Genomic DNA, 20,085 nt, shown 5'->3' with positions numbered 1-20,085 from the left:
TATGGATATACAGAGTCTCATCATGTGTCTCAGAATTAAAATTTTTATTTTTTTAATTTTAAAATTTTAATTTTAATTTAATTTTTCTAATTTTTTCTTATTTTTTTCTTTTTTTTATGTTTTTTTATTTTTTTGAGGTACTTTTTTTTTCGAGATATTTTATTAACAAAATTAATTTGAAATAGAGAAAGTAATTTGAAATAGTGATTTTTTTTGAATTCAAATAAAAATTTTTATTTTTTTATAATTTAAAATTTTATTTTTATTTTTTTAATTTTTTTTATTTTTATGATATTTTTTTTTTTAAGTATTTTTTTCTTTTTTTTGGATATTTTTTAAAAAAATTAATTTGAAATGGGAAAAGTAATTTGAAATGATTTTTTTTATTTGAATTAAAATTAAAATTTTTATTTTTTTTCAAAATTTAGAAATATAATTCTTATTTTTTTAATTTTTTTATGTTGTTTTTTCTTTTTTATTTTTTTGAGGTATTTTTTTATTTGAGATATTTTTTTAAAAAAATTAATTTGAAATAGGGATACTAATTTGAAATGGTGATTTTTATTTGAATTAAAATTAAATTTTTTATTTTTTTAAAAAATTAAAATTTTTATTTTTTATTTTTTTTCCAATTTTTCTTTTTTATGGTATTTTTTATTTTTTTATTTTTTTGACATATTTTTTTGGATATTTTTTTAAAAAATTAATTTGAAATGGGGATACTAATTTAAATGGTGATTTTTATTTGAATTAAAATTTTTATTTTCTTAAAATTTAGAATTATATTTCTATTTTTTTATTTTTTATTTTTTAGACCAATTTTCTTGGTATTTTTTAAAAAATAATTTAAAATAGAAAAAATAATTTGAAATGATGATTTTTATTTGAATTAAAATTAAAATTTTTTTTTTTTATAAATTTAAAATTATAAATTTTTTTTTGAAAAAAAATAAAATCGTCATTTGAAATGATTTTGAAAAACGTCATTTCAAACGGCGACTTTAATTTTTTTTTTTATCGTCCACGTAGAGCAGAGAGATAATGACGTGGAGGCTATAGAATGTCATTTCAAATAATATTTTATAAATTTATATTATTTTTATAAATAAATTAAAAAATATATTATTTTGATAAATAATTTTTTTTTTAGATTACTTGGGTAACGAACTCCTATACGGCCTCATCAAAATCTGCCCTTTTTTTTTTTTTTTTTTTGGTGTTTTTGTATTTTAGAAATGACAGTACTGTCAGCCGCTCAAATTAAAGTGTCCAGCTAAGATCTCACCCCCCCCCCCCAAAAAAAAAAAAAGAGGAGATATTTTGCTGAGATTAGTCCAGTTGGCAATCGTAGACATCTGCTATAGCTTCAGCACCACAGGATTAATTCCTTGTCCTGGCCCTCCTATTCTCACAAAATTGCAAAATACCGAGTCAAAACAAAACCTCAGCGTCTATCCTCCTTAAGTCCAACTTGCCACTTTGGACTGACTCTAGCTATCAGTAGTCCAACCATTTCACCACCACCCTCCGCCAAATCCACCGCCGGATAGCCGGAGCTCAACCAGTCGAGCCATCTCGCCGCCACTCTCCGCCAAATTCCCGTCATTAATGAAAGCCATGCAACTACGTACGTCGCCGAGCTCTGTCTTATTTTGTTTTTGTGCCACAGCAGGCGGCTTTCATCTATGCAGGCAATGGCCAATGGAGACGTATTGCCATATCTTTTAATACAAAAATATATAGATATTTACAAATAGACATGCATGGTATATGACCTCTTAAGCCATAAGACCTAAGTTCGCATGAAAAAGACTGCTGAACCATGAACTCCTTCGCCAGGCCTTTTGCATAGGAGAAGAAAAGACTTTCAGATAAATAGGTAAACAATAATTGATGGGGATAAGCTACATGCAGAAATCTGGTTCTCAATTTTTGTTTTCAAGAAAAAAAAAAAAAAACACACATCATCGGTAGAGTAGTCCTCTGTCGGTTGATTTAATGTCGTGGGAAGGATACTTTGAAAAACATGCTCAAATTTCGTTGTTTTTGGTGTTCTGGATCCACGTTGCAATTTGGAAAACTTATGGAGCCATGGAGCCCAACATTTGGGTGCTTTCCGTACTAAGAACTGTAATGAGTACTCAAATCCCAGCCAATAGATGATGGACTTGCATTACAATGCCTGTATGAAGCTCACCAAAAAGCATCACATCAAAACTCCATTGATTCGATAGAGACGAGCTTCACGAAAGCACAATCATAATTGGTGATCATCCAATTGCTGAATTTCGAAATCATGCAGCCTTGAACTAATAGAAACTATTGACACAGACTTCCTCGATATTTCCTTTTCCATTTGACACTTCTCTTGATACTGTCTTTGGATCATTGTTTGATGAAGTTGGCAACATGGAGCCCACAACCGAGCTCCACAAGGACCTTCCAAATCTGGTGGGGTGAAACAATCTTTGTTACGGGAGAGATCCACTGACCGATGCCAATCCTCCATAGAGGTGCATCCAAGATGATGCCGATGAAGTCATACCAGTTGTAAACCCAGACAACACCCATACAGTCAACCGCGTAGTTGAAGTCTGTGTCTATAATATCTACGATTAACAATCTAGATATGGAGGAGTGGAAGAGATTTCTCTCACAATAAAAGTCAGAACATGGTCTAATAGCCTACAAAACTAGGTCTGACAGATACAGATTCTGACAAGTAGCGTACGGACCGGCTTAAATTTTTAGATAAAAAAGATACGAAGAGATCATCGGGTAAGCAACTAGAGGTAAAGAAAGGCAAATAAGAACACCCATAAATACTCAAGAAAGCTCGCTCCATCCCTGCTATCTTTTTGTTTCACTGTTACTAAAGCTTCGGCTAACTTAAGCATCGAAGGTTCTCTCATCAGAACATCCTCGATAAATATAAATTTTTTTTATAGGTACTCGTCAGTGCTACAGATCTCAGTCAATGTCTAACTCTAGCCACATCAACATCTCACTGAAGCCCAACAATCCGCATCTATCAATTCCTGCAAAATAAATACATAGGATTTGGGAATTACAGTAGCTTCATAACCGCTTTTAGAAGAAGGAAGAAGCAGCTGGAACCTATGTAAGTATTTGCTCATGAAGAAGAAAAGGGAAAGATTTGTCAAAAAAATCATACATTTTTCAGAGCATCGTACATTATCTGTTCTTTCTCAATTTAGCCATTTATAGTAAACAATGTTTTTGAGCACAAAGACATCCAAACCAAACAAGAAAAAAAATCTTTAGTTGTTGTACCAGAGACCAAGAATTGAATCCCAGCTTCCTCTTGTGAATTGGTTCAGATTCATCTAGTCGAGTTTAGATCACGAATATTTCAACTATTTGATCAACTCAGAAGATCTTAAAAATGAAATATAATCTTATCCAAGATTTCTTTAAAAAGAAGAAGAAAACTGTTACGTTCTGAATTCAATATTCGGATCAAATACGTGATAGCCGCACATTTCTAAGACAAGTTCTAAAAACTATGCAAGACCTAAATAATAAACAAGTCTACAAGAATACCGAAAGCATTATAAAGTTTCAATCATATTTATTAAATCAATAAATTATCTTTATTGAACAAATGCTCATAAAATTAAAACATTTGCATATCAGAAAATCAACTAACTAACTAACTAAAGACTCTATTGCTCGAAACTCTACACCCAACCTGATCGATCCTACGTATCCTGCAAGTCTGAAGGAAAAAAAAGGTGTGAGCTTAGCAGCTCAATAAGAATCCTCCACACTCACACCAACGTGAATATGAAATATCTTTTAATAAATATAAATAACTGATAGAAAAATAATAAAATTCATACATCATCAATATAATAGTTGAATAATATTATCATGTGCAATTTTATTAAACATGTCATATCATAATTAACAATCTTGGATCAACAATTCAATGAGATTACTTATCATTAAACGATTAACACAGTTTTGACCCAAACAATATTATTATTCCAGCATTGGACTAGACCCGCTCACGCTCCAGCCTGTGGTAGGCCATCTGTTTCCGTCCATGGCCAATAACCATATCTTAGTCCATGGCTGACATCACAATACCATATTTCACACATGCCAGCTAGCCCAGATACTTTTCAAATTAGACATGATTCATCATCTTGATTTGATTTTGGTATTGGACTAGGCACAACTATGCTCTAACCTGTGGCAGGCCAAACATCTCAACCTGCGGCTGATATCCCATATTTCATATATGAACCGACTATCCACATGCTCTTCTTTCCCATATTTTATATTTGTCTTTCTGGTATTGGAGTAATTACAACCATACTCTAGTTCGTGGTCGGCCAAACACAATATTACGCCCCAACCTGAGGTGCCCAACACACAAACTACATTTCTTGCATGGCCAAATAGTCCAAACACCACTCATATCCCATTCATATTATTATCAAAGTTATAATCTGATTTTCAATATTAGATTAGTATAGTCATGCTTCAATCCGTGGCAGACTAAGCCACACCCCAATCCAAGATTGACCCCGGCATATATGCCATATTTCTTGCATGACTGGCTAACCTAGATGCCTCCATCCATCAATTATATTAAATCATAATCTTTTTTACTCTATATAAAATCAATGATTAAACACCAATTAATCATTATGCAAACAACATTAATTTAATATCGTATAATCCACATACTGATAGCTATAGAACATACATCAATCATATAGAATTAATCTTCCATAAATATGTAAATGATTATGTTTAAGAATCCTTATCTCTATCGATGATTAAGTTAAACATAGAAACCGATAAACTTCTCGATCTATGAACTCGGAAGCAAGATATTCCGCTCAACACCTTGTGCAAACAATCGTACCTCTACATAATCAAAACATAAAAGTCATAGATGATTATGGATAGCATGGTAAATGACCCTAGCATTATAGGTCCAATACTCCTCGTAGGGTTTAACGAGTCAATTAGGATGTATCTAAACATCTAGACCCTCTGCTGTCTCTAGAATTTAAAGAGAAAAATCTATGAAGAGAGAGAAAATTAGGAAAAAAGAGAAAATTGATAAAGAAGGTAGAGAGAAGAGAGAGGAAGAGAGAGACTCTCTCTCCCTCTTCTCTTTTCTTTTCTTTTTCTTTTCTTAGCTTTGCTTTTCTTTTTTTTTTTCCTCTCATTTTATTCTATCTTCTTCTTCGTGGAACAGAGAGAGGGAAAGGTAAAATGCTAGCTGTCCCTACGGCGGCGATCCCAAATGGCAACAACCACCTCTGGTGGTTTCGACCCTCAAATACCTGGGTACAATCGTATTCGACGAGGGTAGCTGGTCTGATGGAAACAAAAACAAAGGAGAAGAATAGGGGACTTAGGCTTCAAAAGAAAACTACAGACTTGCCAGGCATATTATGATCACTGTGATGGCTAAGGGATGGAAGAAGATGGAGTTGGAGTAGATATCTCTTACCTTGACTCCGACGATGAGAACCATGGTGAATCAACGATGGTTCCTCCGAGCCCACTCCAAAAAAATCAAGAGAATCAATGGATTTTGTTGGAGAAAATCGGAGATGGGGAGGCGATGCTTAAAAGGAGAATTTGGAGTCCTTTTATAGATCAATTTCTAGGGCTTTTGTCGGACTCCGAAGAGCCACAGGAGTCCCTTTCCCAAACGAAAATGTAGAGGAGGAAGACTCCAATCGGGAGTCCTCCTTCCTTCGCTCACATGTGGAGCACGTGCATCAAAAATTTTTTTGTTTGAATGCTTCAAGATCCATATAGAATTTTTTTTTAATATAAAAATTTAAGTCTTTAAAAAACCTCAACTTCAAAATATTGCCGAGGCTTTGAACTAACGCAACTCATTGAGACAGTGAATCACGAATGCTCAACTATTTTAGATACGAGGGGCTTCTAGATGACCAACAACGAATGAACAGCATTAAGTTTGCCATGGACCCTTGCACTGATGCCGAAAGTGGAACCAAAGATTTTGCAAAAGCTATAAAGGTATGTGGACCTTCTCTCAAAAATATAGGATTAGGAGAATTGTACAGCATATACCATCCAATTATAATTTAATACTTTTAATAAACCTCAATTAGTGCCAGACCTATGTCCTTAATCCACGTTCAAACATTTTTTTGAACTCTTAAAATCCATAGCAATTCTTGTTGTTTGGATGCTCCACTTAGGGGTGAGCAAAAACCAAACCTGAACCTATCAAATCGGTGAAACCAAATCAAACTACAGGTTTGGTTTAGTTTAAAATTTTATTCGGTTTGGTTTGGTTGATTTTTGACATATAGAAAATAGGTTTGAATTGATTTAGATTTGTTAATAAATAAAATCATTCTCAACTAAATCAGTTCGATTTTAATAAAATGATGTCATTTGATTAGCGTGTTGTTTATGTTGGAGTATTAATATATTAGAAATAATTCTAGATTTATGATGTTGTTTATCAATTTGATTTTGTATTGATTAGCTTTAAACCTTAAGTGACTTACTTATTGGATTGTTTATTTTTGTTGTATTGTGTTGGAGATCTTTATCTTAATCTTTAATGATAGTATTTGTTTAAAAAAATTATTTATTGAGTAACAATATCTTATATCAATTTAAATTATTTTACTTGATAAATTTTTTTGATGGTACTCTTATGTGTAAAGAAAACAAGTCTTCATGAATCATAAATAATAAATAAATAAATATATATATATACATATATATATATACATACATACATACATACATACATATACATATATATATATATATATATATATATATATATATATATATATATATATATATATATATATAAATCGATAAACCAAACCAAACTAGACCATATAACCATATTGATTTGGTTTGGTTTCAATCTTCTATTGGTCCGATTTGATTTCTAGAAATGTCAAACCATTTAGGACTGGTTTGGCTTGGTTTAAGCATGAAACCGATCCAAATAGGACCATGCTCACCCCTAGCTCCACTAGAAGTTCAAGTGTCATTGAATTCAAACCGGCAATCTTGGTATTAAAGGGCACTTCCCTAACCAATATAATGTGGTATGTATCATTTGAATTGAAGCATGATGAGTCAGAACATCTTGTGTCAAACAAGCAAAATTGATGTCACAATCAAGAGGAATCACTCATAATTGCTAACTTCCATATATTGGATATCCATGAAGATTTGACCAATTGAAACAAATATTCTTCTATAGATAATCCAATTAGTCATATTGATTAAACATTTTAGTAAATCTTTTCATACCTTAAGGTCCATTTGAGATTACTGTTGATAGTGGAGCTTTTGGAAAGTAGAACTTTGAGTAAAACTGTTTGTTGTTTGATAACTATATTTCTAAAATACTTTAAAATTTTAATATATATTTGATAATCAAACCATAAAAATACTTTTGGTTTGACAAAATGACCATAAAGGATGTTACATAATATTATATAGTAGAGTATAATAAAATTTAATATACATTGTTATGTAAATATATTATATATTATAATATTAGTATAATATAATATTATATTATATAATATAGTTAACATAATATTTTATATTATAGCAAAAATATAGTATAATATTATATGATATAACATGGCAATGTATTATTACATAGTATAATATTATTATAGTATAACATAATGTAATATAATACTATAGTACAATGTGATATAACATTTTATGGGACTATTACATATTAAAATATTATTATGCATTATAATATTACTATAATATGATATAATATAGCATATTATTGTAATATAATAAAAAAATTATCATATAATATCATAATAGTATGATACATATAATATTATATTATATTTATAGTACAATATAGATGCATGCAATCACACTTGCAAAAATGAGATTTTAAAATTCTTTTCTACCCAATACTTTTCTTATACACAATGAAATAATATCGATGAATATTGATAAATCAAATATATATTTGATGCCACTATATCCATAACAAATTTTAAAATATGTATTAACTATTAATATCACAAATTGTTTAACATTCTTGATTCTAATAGTAATAAAAATGCAAGGTGCAGGTTTTCTCAAACCCAAAATGTGAATGACATGGGATAAAATCTATGTTTCATGTACAGTTTTATAAAAAAAAGAAGTCAATGAGTCATAAGAAGAGTAGCAATCTAATCATACTAAACATCCATCTCATAGTTACTCAATTGCTCGGCTTTACTCCAGACTTGATTTCTCTTGTTATTCATTAATCTCTAAACAAGCTGGAGGGAGTAGATCTTCATCATCATTATAAGGCTAAAACTCAAAATCTTTAATTGCATGATTCCTAATAAAATTATGAATAGCCATGAAAGCCACCACAATTTGAACTTATTTATAATAAGAAAAGTTGGACATTCTACTCAATATTCTCCATCTACTTTTTCAACATCTAAATGTTCTCTCAATAGTACATCTCAACGAAGAATGTGCATGATTAAAGACTTCACACATACCCCTTGGTTGATTTCCACATCGAAAATCTAGTAGATGATATTTTTTTCCTTTGTAAGGCCCCATATATCCTGACATGTAAGGATACCCTGCATCTACTAAGTATATTTACCTATATAGATATAGATAAGTTAGAATTTAATACTTATGCATGAAAGGTAAAATATATGCCTACTATTATAATATATTTAATTAAAATACATACCTCTAGGTGGATGTGGAAAGTTGAGCTCTTCTCTGCTTATAGTGTTTAAGAAAATATGAGTGTCATGAGCAGTACACTCCCATCTAGCCCAAATAAAAGTAAAATATATGTCAAAATCAAAACAAGCCATAATATTTTGCGTAGGAATCCTTTTTTGACCAATATATGGTATTTGCTTATATGGAGAAACTTTTACTACCACATGAGTATTATTAATTGCTCCAATGCAATCCTTAAAATAAGGCCACTAATGATTATCATCATAAATTTTATTGGGAATATTCTTAAACTATCTATCAATTGGTTAATAATATCCCTAGTCATATTTAAGACAGCATTTAAGATATGAGTAAAATATCTACTAACTGTTTCTTCCGAATATTGAAATTTTTTTGAACCATCCTACTCCCAAACCCATATCCTAGAATCATCAAAAATATGGTTACCAACTTCTCAACAGAAATATTTTTAGAACCTTTCAAACATATCTGTCTTCAGTTCCTTACATAGATCAATGAATACATATTTCTCATTCTAAATTGTTGTTGACATCTATATGGATTATCTTGAGAATCTCTAATACAAATCTATATCCAGTTTGATAAGAGGTCCTATAAGGCTTTTTGTCAACATATTTTGAGTAATATTCATTAGCCATACCAGCAGCTATAGTCACAAATGTATAAAATTCATTATCATCAACTATCTCATCTTCACTAAAATAATTCTCTTCAGAATATTATCAGTGCTATCCATGTCTGTACATAAAATATTATGTTAAAAACAAAACATCAATAAAAAAAACAAACAATACATAACATGAAAACTTAAAATATAAATAAATAAACAATATAAAACACCAACACATACCATCCATAATATCAATAATAGTCATGATATTCACAATATATTATTCAAAACATAATACGAATACATATAATCCATCATAATTTCAACATAAATGTTCATAATTAAAACTACAAAAAAATATATCATCATGCTAGTATTTCAAAAGCTAGTTTCATAGATTTGACATTTGCTTGAGCCATTCAATCTAAATATAGGTATCCTCGAGAGCCATAAATATTTTCTTATGCTCTCTTTTAAGAAGCACTTCCACAGCAAGTAGAACCAATTCAGGCTGTGCTCCCATCTCAAGCATTGCACGCACCATTTCATCACCTCATCAATGCTACATCTGGACTTATCAGTTATTCTGGATGGCATTATACTCCTCTCCACTGCATCAACAAGACAACTAAATCCTGAGATAATTGCACAACACCCCCAATCTTCTTGCATTTATTATCTTGATTCTTTGGACCAACTCTCTTCTTTCTTTTTTTATGGGTGGGATAAGATGTAGGGGTAGGGTTAACATTATCAATATCAGTGAAAAGATCATCAATTTCATGTATAATTAGATTAAGGTCTTCATCAGTGTCACATAAACTCTCAAACATATCAGTATTTTCTCTATTTAGTCTATCATCAGCTTCAAATATGCTCTCAACATTCTTTTGTATCGGTAACGTTGGTGTCTAAGCCCTCTTCTCTGTGGTACTAGTATCTCCAAAATAATCTATCCAACTTCATGACATGTTGTAAATCAATTTTTCGAAATTTAGCTGCATCAAGAATTTTCTACAAGTTAAGGATATATAATTATCAATATTTTTTTTAAATCATAGTATAAAAAATCTTACAAACATCAATATTGTCCAGCTAGACAACCCAAGAGATAGGGGGGTGAATTGGATTATTAAAACTTTTAGTAAATTTAAAACCAAATGTGTGCAGGCAGAAATATAAGTATACTGAAGGTACAATGAGCTAATGTACAAAAAATAAATGCAAAAGAGGAATAAGATCACACACATATAAACACATCAAATTTATAGTGGTTTGGTGCATCTCAAGCACCTACATCCACTCCCCAAGCGATCTCTTAGGAATTGTCACTATAATCAACCTGATTATAGCGTGTTTATTTTCATCAGGCACACAAACAAATCCAATTGACTTTAACCTAGGTCAACTAATCAAAAACTTTACAAGCCTAATCTTAAGGCTCCTCCAAACTAATCCAAATTTGGTACAAATCAGCGCTTCAAGTTTAACCTTTGCTAAAATCATTACAACAGATTTAAATAAGAAATTCAGTACAATAATAAAAATCCTGTTGCGGTTAATTTATTATCGTTGAAGCTCTCTTTTGAGGATGCTTTGAATGTCAGTAATGAATGCTCTTTCTCCTCCTTGAATGCACTCAAAAAATTAAAAAAAAAAGTTATTGAAAGTAGGTGAACTCTCTTGAAGACTATTAAATGCTCAAAGTGCTCTTTTTGCTATGAACAGTGCTTTTCTTTCATTTTCTTACTTTTTTTATTTCTTATTCATTTCCTCCAAGCTCTGATTGATTTGAATTTAATACTAGCCATTTTTTATCGTTGGAGGTAGAAAATAGTTGTTAAAAATTTTTTCTGAATGAAAATGGGCTTCTGCAGAACTAGCCGTTATACTTGTCAGATAACGTCAAGTCGGCTCGAATTGATTTTGAGTCGATTTGAACTGTAGACCTCAAAAATCATCATTCTGTCCTTTTGATAGAGCCGGCTCGGATCTTATTTCGAGCTGGCTCGAGCAGCAAAATTTGAATTTCAACTTTCTGTCCACTGAGAGAGCTGGCTCGGGTCTTATTTCGAACTGACTCAAACTACAGAGATCAAAATTCAACTTTCTAAAATATTGATAAAGTCGGTTCGAATCTTGCTCCGAGCTATAATCTATAAAATTTAGTTTTCTATCACCCTGATAGAGTCGGCTCGGCTTCATTTCGAGCCAACTCGGCTGCATGCCAAACCAAAGTATCAGAGATATTCCATACCAGAGCTTGCTCGATTCTTGAATGGGTCAGCTCTAAATCTTGAAAAAAAAAAATTGTACCGAAAGTCTTCAAAATTAATTTTACTTGACTTAATTAATCTTTAATTATACTTGGAGTCTTTCAACGATATTTTTTCTTTACAAAAATATTCTTTGATATACCTGAAAAATATTAGTATCGAATTATGCTCTAATATTTTGTGATCATCAAAATCATTCCTAAGGATAACAATCAATATACTATTATTTGTACCTGCAACTTTATTTCCCACCATGCATCTGATGCATCTATTGTGTTTCTAACAGGATCCCATTCAAGTCCTATTTTTTTTGCTACTAATCTCACCCAAATGCTTCAATTTGCTTTCAGATTATCCTATTTATTTTTGAATTATTTGTAGTCGTATTGATTTTCAATCTTTTCATTAAAATTTTAATTATATTGGCCCATCCTAGCCTATTGAAATGTGTCCCTGGATGATTACCAGTTTCAACTTCACCAATACATATATCGATAAATTCCTCTATCAATTTATCATATCAAACTGCATTCTTCTTTTTGTCATCTTAAGTTGATGGACCAGTAAACATATTTTGACACTTCTTAGGTATTTTTTTCTTGACACAATGCAACAACAAAGACATAAAATACTTTGTCCATCATAAATCATCATTTCAATCATATTTTATAAGATAATTTATATTAAAAATTAATAAATATAAATTTCACTTTTATCAATAATAATAATAATAATATCATGACATGACAATAGAAACACCCAATACTTCAAACATGATCACCTTATATATATATATATATATATATATATATATATATATATATATATATATATATAAAACCTATTGACAATGACAATGTATATAGAAAGACAAAAAAAAATTTATCTCATGAATATAAAATAATATTAAATCAAAACATTCCACATCCTTTCTATAATATTCTCCATCTTTTTTATTTTTATAATAAAATATAATTATTTAATACTTAGGTTCTTATTTGTTTCATATATAAAATAAATAATAATTCACAAATGTAGAAATAGACTCATAATTAAAATGGGATTGCTATACTAAAAAAAGTTGTAGTCCATGCTCTCAATCAAAAAAGAAACGAATCACATGGATTTGTACTTAAATGGGTTAATAATGTTAAGATGTGGGCTGTAATTGTTGTGATGATTGTTTTAGCTGATGTAACGATGCCATTTAAATAGGATATCCAAATAGATTTAAAAAATTATAATGTCTGTTCTCAATAGTAGTTGAAGAGATTTTATTTGATGCATGTAGAGCATTACGAGTTTATTGACATATACATAAAAATAATATAGTATTTTAAGTACATCAACATAGCCATGTTAACACTAGAATATTGAATAAACATTGGCAATTATCGTTGTTATAACTAGAATGAAACATCACTCTCATATGAGTATATGATCATGAGTTTTGTACAGTACAGAGTTGCAAGGATGTATCCAATTTCTTGTGATGAAAACTTTAAACTCCTACTCGCTCGAGGGACACGAGAGAAAAGTAAAGATAGAGACAAAAAAATGGATATGGATGGGAGAAAAGATAGGAATGAAGAGAGGCAGACGAAAATAAAATATATAGAAAGACGTGTGTTTGGGTAGATCCTTGTCGCTTAGCCGATTAATCCTTTTTATCGCTTTCCAACCGACTAAGTCCACAATAATTGATTCTTTCTCATTTTTGCACCGATTGGATTACTGTGATTCAACCCAATTTGGATCAACGAGTCTTGTTTTAATCGGCATTCAACTGACTAAGATAGATGGAACTTGACCACCGATTAAGGGCGATGGATCTAATCAAGTCAGTGTTTAACTAACTTAGTTCGACATGCAATCTACGATTAGCTGGTGATATCCGACATATAGCCGACTACTTCCTCGATGCCATACCGACTACTTGAATTTCGTACATTCAAAAATCGATAACGGTTATCCGACATGAATATTAACTACATGCGAATGTGGAGCACAATAGTCACCCATAAGCAGCCTATTACTCAATCTTAACAGCAGTTAATGAGATAACCGTCCACTAAATGCCATAACTCTCACGTTCCGAGCATTTAAGGATGAGAGTTATGCAATAACGACATCACTTATCTTATAAATACCAGCAAGCAATGGGAGATCGGATAAGCTTTTTTTTATTATAAACTTTTGCTCTCGCTTTTGGCTCTTTAGCTATTTTTTTTTCTTCGATTAACTTAAGTATTGGAGGGTCTCACATCAGACAATTTCCGACAAGTGAACTTATTTTGCTGGTTTTCTATCATTCAACATCAAAGCACAACAACTCGGCTCTTGACCGACTATCTCACCGAAGATAGGTTGCAATAGTTTGGCGCTCCAGAAAGGGGGGAGCTTCACGATTGGTGGTCATAGCGGACCAGCAAGAATTTGCTGCTTTGGTGCAGCAAGTCAAAATATTGACAGAGATTATTCACAGCCTGCAACAGACTATGGGGTAGCAAAAGTAGCGGCAAGGGTGGCCAGAGGAATCGGCGCCATAGGATGTGCCTCCTAGCACAGCCGCTGGCCTCATTCTCCATCCCATTACTCGACTCGATACTCCCACCAAATGAGTCGTCAATCCATCCGACACTCACCTCATCTTGACTTTCGGCATGCCCCACATGCCTACTCCGATGATCACCAGTCTTCTTTTCTTCGACTAGTTTCACAAAAGGGGAAGAGGCCATAATCTCTGTCAAATTCTTCTGGGGAAGGTTCTACCTTTGAATACTCTCAACATCCTGATGAATCTCAGAGACGGTTGGACGAGTTATGACCACAAACTGAGGAAGCTGGACCGCCAGTTGAATTAGCTCCAAGTAAATAATCGAGATTCTATCGACGAAGTCGACATCAACACTCATCTGCCCTTCTCCCGATAAATTCTAGATGAGCTAATTCTCAGTCGGTTCAAGATATTATAGATCAAGCCGTATGATGGGTCCATCGACCCACTCGACCGTCTTGAGAGCTATAAAGCTCTTATGCTTCTTCAAAGGGCATCCGTTGCCCTTCTCTGTATTGTCTTTTCGGTTACTCTCCAGAAAGCTGCTCGAACTTGGTACTTCGGACTTCAACTGGGTAGTATCTGTTCGTTTGAGTAATTCGAATAACTTTTTGTGATGCATTTCAGCACCAGCAAAAGGATGCCACGAACCTCCGATAGTCTCTTCTCCATCAAACAGCAAGATAGAGAATCTCTATAAGATTTTGTGGCACGTTTCAATGCCGCCACCTTAGAGGTCCAGGACCTCAACGAATCGACAACCATCATGGCCATGAAGAAGGGGTTGTGAAGCTTCAGGTTCACCTATTCTCTGGACAAGATGCTTCTCCGATCCTATGTCGAACTCCTCAAGCGTGCGTAGAAGTACATTTGCACTAAGGAGGGTGCAACTGACTGACGCTAGTCTGAGAGCAAAGGTCAAAAGAAGATGAAAAAGAGAAGAACCTCCATGGTACCCAACTAGACTCGTGCTGAGAGAGAGGCTCCACCTCCCCCAAAGAACTTCAACAGTAGGTATAACTCTTATACCCCTCTTACTGCTCCTTGTGCATAGATTCTTATTGAGATAGAAGGAGAGAGTTAACTCCGATGACCCTAGTTGATGAAGTAGCAGCCGACGTCTCGCAATAGGAAGCACTACTATTAGTTCCATCATGACCAAGGTCATGATACCGAGCAGTGCATCCAGTTGAAGGATGAGATAGAAGCTTTGATCTGATGGGAATATCTCAGAAAGTACTTGTGAGACCAACCTATGCAGCTGCCTGCTGATCCTCATGCCCAACCGATGATGGGTGTGGTCAACATGATCTCAATAAGATCGAGACTATGGAGGGCAGATGACTCAGAAGGCCCTTACAAAATCTCAATAATTGTACGATCAAGGGCATACAAAATTGAGAACTTGAACAGCACGAAAATTTCTCGAACTTGAAATGTCGAGAATCTACGGATGTACTATCAGTAAGATTACCTTATGAATTAAAGATTTTTTTTTCTATAAATCTGTGCCGACTAGTTCAAATATTTGGTAATCCATCGAATAACACGGTCGATTGACACTTGGCTATATGATTGCATCACCGGCTAGTACCCGATGAAACATTATTCGGCTGACACCCGATTAACAAAAAAGTAAAATAAAAAGCAAATGATAGATTAGCTAAGTAGTTAGTTGGTTTCAACCTGAACGACTAAGGATCGAATGGTTTGAAATAAACTAGAGAAACTTTCTTTGATCGACTATGTTCTGATTCAACGGATTGATCTACGACTATATTCTGATTCGATGGAATGATCTACGATTATGTTTCGATTTGATGGAATGATCTACGACTATATTTTAATTTGATGGAATGATCTATGACTATGTTCCGATTCGACGGTCACGATCGATGCAAGAAACTATGATGTTCTCGGAGATTTCGACACGTGGGAGAAATCTTAGTGTCGAAATCTCAATCGATCATCATTTGATCTTTTCGACGCACCATCATTGAGATTGCACCAGATCAACCAGATCTGCATGATAACAAGTTGGGCTAATAGATGATTGACATGTGGATGACTCGGATTGCTCAGCAAATTATTGTTCAATTGTCCGATCTTCTGCAATCATTATGGAAGATCGTCTCGAGCGATTCACAACATTAATAGCTGCATGACCTATAATGTGACAAAGCCGCTGCATGTTCTATGAAATGGCAAAAAGATGACTTGTATCTCGAAATGGCAGGATGGCTACATACAGCTTTCGAGGCAGCATTAAATGAAGATCATTAGAAAAAGCAACTCAGATTCGCATGACAACTTAACTCCTTTCGCCTGATTAAGGCCATCAGACTCAGGACTTGGGGGGCAAGTGTTAGGGTAGATCCTTATCGCTTAGCCAACTCACCCTTTTCCATGCTTTCTAGCTGACTAAGTCCATAACAATTGGTTCTTTCTCATCTCTGCATCGATCGGATTGCTGTGATTTAACCTGACTTGGATCAACGAGTCTTGTCCTAATCGGTATTCGATCGATTAAGATTGACGAAACTTGACCACCGACTAAGGGCGACGGACCTAATCAAGTCGGTGTCTAACCAACTTAGTTTGATATGCAATCTATGATAGCTAGTGATATCCGACATATAGTCGACTACTTCCTCCATGCCATGCTGACTACTTGAATTTCGTATATTCAAAAATTGACGACGGTTATCCAGCATGGCCATTAACTACATGCGAACGTGGAGCACCATAGTCACCCACGAGAGGCATATTACTCGATATTAACAACAGTTAATGAGGTAACCGTCCACTAAATATCATAACTCCCTTGTCTCAAGCATTCAGGGACGAGAGTTATGTAGTAACGGCATCACTTACCCTATAAATACTGATAAGCAATGGAGGATCGGATAAACTTTTCTTATTATAAGCTTTCACTCTCGTTTTTGGCTCTTTGGCTATTCTCTTTTTTTGACTAACTTAAGCATCGGAGGGTCCTCCGTTGGACAACTTCTGATAAGTGGACTTATTTTGCAGGTTTTCTATCATTCAATATCAAGGTGCAACAACTCAGCTCTCGGCCGACTATCTCATCGGAGATAGACTGCAACAACATATGATGGCAAGTTAAAGAAGAAAATCTTATTACTATCATAGTTAAAGACGAAGTGAGGGACACGGAGAAAAAAATCGATCACGAAAGAAAAAAAATTCAAAAAATGATAGCAAACAGAGATGAACCCAAAAAATTTTAAAATATATATATAAAATCTTCAATGTTCAGGGAAAGTAAGAAAGAATACCTTGATTGTGTAGAAATATAAAGAACCGAGACAGATTAGGATTCTTTTTGTGCAAAAAAAAATATCTTGGTTGTATATGCAAGGAAGAATGTGAGGACGATTAGAGTTTCATTTCTACGTTAGAGTTACTAAATGGTGCATTATATTTTATAGGGATATAAATATAATTATAAAATTATTTCTTTTAATATTTTGGTCAAAATATAGAATTTTATAAAGTTAAAATAGCTTTCCGATCTAATCTGGAACGTGCTTTGGGGAGAAAGCTCCAAAATAGAGCTTCTAAAATAGATGTTTTCAGCTTTTTGATAAAATTAAAAAAGTTTTTATATTTTTTTATCAAATACTATTCTAACTATCTAAAGCGGTTGTAGAGGATCAAAAAAATATTTTCTGACCCTCCAAAAACTTAGCTAAATAGGGCCTATGTCCATTTTTTCACTCCCATTTTCCAACCACACCAGAAGCAGTGTCACCTTTTATGCACCAATTAAGGATAACTTTGATATCCTTCTTCAAGGGTACTCCCTCAGAAGGGCATCAGTTCCGTATTTCAATATTCATCATTATACATCTGCAACCATTGTCATCCTTAACAAAGTCACAAAGAAAATAAAGGCATAAACAATCTGAAACATCAATCCTTTCTTTGTAAGTAGATTACATAATATGATTCTTTTTGTCCCTACAACCCAATCTTCATAGTCATCTTTTTTGATGTCACTTCTCTTCCGATCCAGATAATGATTAAGAAGTTTTGATGTTATCCAGGGATAGCTATCGGGCATCAATTCTTAAACAAAATAACTACATAATTCCGAAAAGAAAAGAAGGATAATGGAGACTGAAAAGGTAGAAGATCAGATTAGCCCCAGTAGACCAACATATTAAATAACTCCAATTAGATTGACTATGCTACCTCACATATGAATGATCGTAGTTTCTACTACAACCAAATTACTCATCATGAGCAATGCAACTAGTAAGCTTGAAGTGCAAGACCAGATGGCCTGACAAACTAGCGAAAGAAATGTAGAATGAAAGTCATCACTTCCCATTGCGGAGATCCAAACTGATTGATCCTCTGTACCAGCAACCAGTCAAGAGACAGCTTGGAGTACTACTCTTCAGGAAGACAAGTGCAGCTCACATGTTTAGCCAAAGTAACTACACTAAACAGATGACATGGCAAGTCTGCTAGATTTACTGATTCATCATCAACTTAATCCCTCCTCTGGAAAACTAGAATTGACATTAAGTACCTGCCTGTGGCCTCCTCCCAATTACCCTTGGGCAAAGCTTGCTTTTAGCTCGTAAGTTGCTATCATTATCAAAACTTACTGATCTGTAAAAAAAACATGGTGAAGGTGGCATCCTGAAGCCAAGCTCAAGGTTGTCTACATCTAGGCATAATGTACAGAAAGAGGCAATAGAATCTCTGTGATATTTTGTTGAATAAGTGATTTCCATTCAGTGGAGTAGCGAGTTTGCTTGAAATAAAATATAGAGAATAAGACTCATCGTTAAAAATACTGACCTTTGTTTGCCCTGTAGCATTTCGGCAAATGCGAGATATTGCTTCAGCGTAGGCTCCTTGGAATTACCCAATGCACCCATCGTAGCCTAACAAGCGCATCAATGGGCATCAAAAATTAGATATATATATATATTTTCCGAGCATATTACTCAAAACAGGGAAAGAACCAACCCCAAACCATACCTCATCGGACATCCCGAGATCCGGTGGATAAGCGGCCAGATAATAAAATAAGATTATAGATTATAGGCCGAGCTAAATAAAATATTCAAAAATAATTTTAGAGTGAAAGAATTTTTTTCTTCCTATGAAATTTAGGTTAATTTATTCTAAAATTATTATTTTTGAATATTTACAAATTTAGGTCTAATTCAAAATCTTATGATTTTTTGTTGCTTGTGGTGGCCTAATCTATAAATTTTATAGAATTTTTAGTTTAATTTTATAAAAAATATCTAAACAATTTTTTTAAAATACAATAGCTAATGTGTCAAAAATATATAATAGTTAGATAAATAAATGATGGATTATATGCTAATATAAAGCCAGAACTCCTAACATACTCCGACAATTTACTCTCCAAGCCTCCGTACTGCCATAAAGCCAGAGCCCGCAAGGTGTGCAGGTATCTATGGATTTACTTTAGCTGCCCTTGGAGGTAGGTGGTGGACTGGTGGGCCACTCTTGGAGAAGCAGGGACACGACGCCATTAAGAGAAATTCTTTATACACCACCAGCGGTGCAGAATTTCGATGCAGAGTGCATCATTTTATTTTAATTAAATTATATAATTATTATTTTTTAATATATATTTAATATTTATAAATTAATATTTTTATTTAAAAATTTTATATGATAAAAATATTTTTTATAATTTTTTAATATCTTATATGATTTTTTGTTATATAATTTTTTATAAATATATATATGATTTTTTATGAATATATATATGATATCCTATCATATAATTTTTTGTGAACATATATAATTTACTGTAAATATATATATATTTACGGATAGTCATACAAATGCATACGGCTTTCTGT

The 20,085-nt window shown here is 33.0% G+C and overlaps 3 pseudogenes; all 3 read right to left on the bottom strand.

The window, feature by feature from the left end:
* The window catches only part of LOC105037196 (uncharacterized), a 5,927-nt pseudogene extending 4,321 nt beyond the window's left edge, over positions 1-1,606 (bottom strand).
* Positions 1,607-8,723: 7,117 nt separating this feature from the next.
* Positions 8,724-9,496, bottom strand: LOC140853448 (uncharacterized; annotated as a pseudogene).
* A 265-nt stretch (positions 9,497-9,761) lies between these two features.
* Positions 9,762-19,119, bottom strand: LOC140850901 (uncharacterized; annotated as a pseudogene).
* Between the last annotated feature and the right edge of the window lie 966 nt (positions 19,120-20,085).

The sequence above is a fragment of the Elaeis guineensis genome, chromosome 13, assembly GCF_000442705.2.
Source record: "Elaeis guineensis isolate ETL-2024a chromosome 13, EG11, whole genome shotgun sequence".
Lineage (NCBI taxonomy): Eukaryota > Viridiplantae > Streptophyta > Magnoliopsida > Arecales > Arecaceae > Elaeis > Elaeis guineensis.
This window is presented reverse-complemented; position numbering and strand designations above follow the sequence as displayed.